The sequence below is a fragment of the Fukomys damarensis genome, unplaced genomic scaffold (assembly GCF_012274545.1).
Source record: "Fukomys damarensis isolate Sample0158 unplaced genomic scaffold, DMR_v1.0_HiC HiC_scaffold_36, whole genome shotgun sequence".
Classification (NCBI taxonomy): Eukaryota; Metazoa; Chordata; class Mammalia; order Rodentia; family Bathyergidae; genus Fukomys; species Fukomys damarensis.
The window spans coordinates 5477418-5479315 of NW_022900948.1; the positions used below are offsets into that span (position 1 = coordinate 5477418).

General features: G+C 35.4%; 1 long non-coding RNA gene across 1 annotated transcript in view; it reads left to right on the forward strand.

Annotated features, from left to right (window-relative positions):
- Nucleotides 1-1527, forward strand: part of LOC117284329 — a 57262-nt gene extending 55735 nt beyond the window's left edge. Inside the window, exon 3 of the long non-coding RNA XR_004515396.1 lies at nt 1221-1527. This is a non-coding gene — a long non-coding RNA (uncharacterized LOC117284329). The remainder of the gene's footprint in view (nt 1-1220) is intronic.
- Nucleotides 1528-1898: the final 371 nt, after the last annotated feature.

The following is a 1898-nucleotide window of genomic DNA, read 5'->3' on the forward strand; positions in this document are numbered from 1 at the left end:
AAAAAATCTAAAGAGAAAAGGTGTGAGCACTTGGTGGGGGCTGGGGCACACGGGCACGGGAGGGACTGCTAAGGGGTGTACAGCATCTTTTTAGGGTGGTGAAAGCAAGCTGGCCTTAAATAGTGTTGACAGCTAGAACTCTGTAAAAACCGATGGACTATATGCTTTTTAAGAGTAAATTTTATGGCTTTTTTTTTTTTTTTATGGTAACAGGGATAAGGGGAAAGGAAATAAGGGAAAAGAAAAAAAAATGAGAAAATGAAAAAACGGAAATAAAGTATTTATAAATAGGGAAGGGAGGAGTGGGATGAGGGGAGGGCAAGGGTATGGGGAAAAAATGAGAGCCAAGCTCTGTCATGTAAAGGTACAAGATCCCAATGATGAATGTAACTGTACTGTATGTATACCTAACATGTACCGATAAACTCAATGAGAAAAAAAAGGGTAAACTTTATGGGATATGAATGATGTATTAACGAGTCTGTGAAAAGAAATGATGCAAGTACACTGAGGAGCAGCACTCATGAGTTAAAGGAAAACTCTCTTACCAGGTTATTATAAACCACCACAGACTACGCAGTTACAAATTCAGTTTTAAGTCAGTGAACAATTACTGTATTTAAACATTTAAAATGCAACTTCTATAGGAGGTGACACCGCTATTGCAGGAAAAGAAACGAGACTATTATACTATCACATATTTTTCCTATAAGCTGACAAAAAGAAGCCGTCTTGTAGCCTAATGGCAATGAAAGACAGAAGATGAATCATTGCTAGTGGAAAGCAATTTATTTATTCACACTAAATCACTGTTATTTATTACTTGTCAGCCGATGCTGTTACTTCAATTAAATATAAAATCTGAAGTTCTCTTATCCCCTAACCCATCTCTTAAAAGAAGTGACACAAATTCAAAACATTAAAAGAACATTTTAAGTTTATTGTGTTTTTATTTTACTGAGGTGTTGCTCATTACATATCGTAGCAAAGGAAAAGATTCATTACTTTGACTAGTTAGACTTTAATGTTTACAGGGACCACTGTGAAAATATAATTTAGGACCTTTCCTTTCAGGACAATTCAAACCGGAAACTTTAAAACAAGGCACTCAAAGAAAGTGTTCATTGTAACACTGTGCTGAATTATGAGAAAGCCTGATACAGCAAACACACAGCTAATAAAAGGTTTGATTTCTTAAACTGTAATCTGCTTTCTTTCAGACGTCTCCATACCCGTAGTGGTTATACACAATGTACGACAGTGCACTTGCGCCAATCACCACAAGGTTTCATCATTGCACTGCAAGCATTCAGGAAGAAAATAAAATAAACAAATGAAAAAGCTTTGGTCACAGATAATGGCAACTATTGTCAGGGGGGAAAAAAACTCTTGGGTAATCTGTCAAGAGAGTAATATTTAGCAGTGTGTGTTAACTAAATGTGTCACCTATCTCTGCCAAATATAGAAACGTGCTATCAATACTTACATTCCTGAGTTTATGCATTTTAAGTGTCAAACCATGCAGCGGGTGAAGGGAGGGCAGGAGGTGGGGAAAAAATAAGAACCAAGGTATATCATGTAAAGAAAGGTACAAGATCCCAAAAATGAATGTAAATGCACTGTATACCTGAAATGTACCAATAAAGAAAAAAGAAAAAAATAAAAATAATAAAGTGTCAAACCAACACATTATTTCTGGGACTAATTTCAACTCTCAATGAAAAACATATCTTATGCTTTAAAGAACAATTACTGGCCATCTACCATAGAATATACAAGTCCATTTCATTTATTGCTTCAGTAAACAAAAATTATATCTTTCCAGAAAACTGCAGGAATGTGATTGCAAACAGGATTTTAAATGTCAAGTGGATAGTGTTTCAAAGAGCTACCTGAAA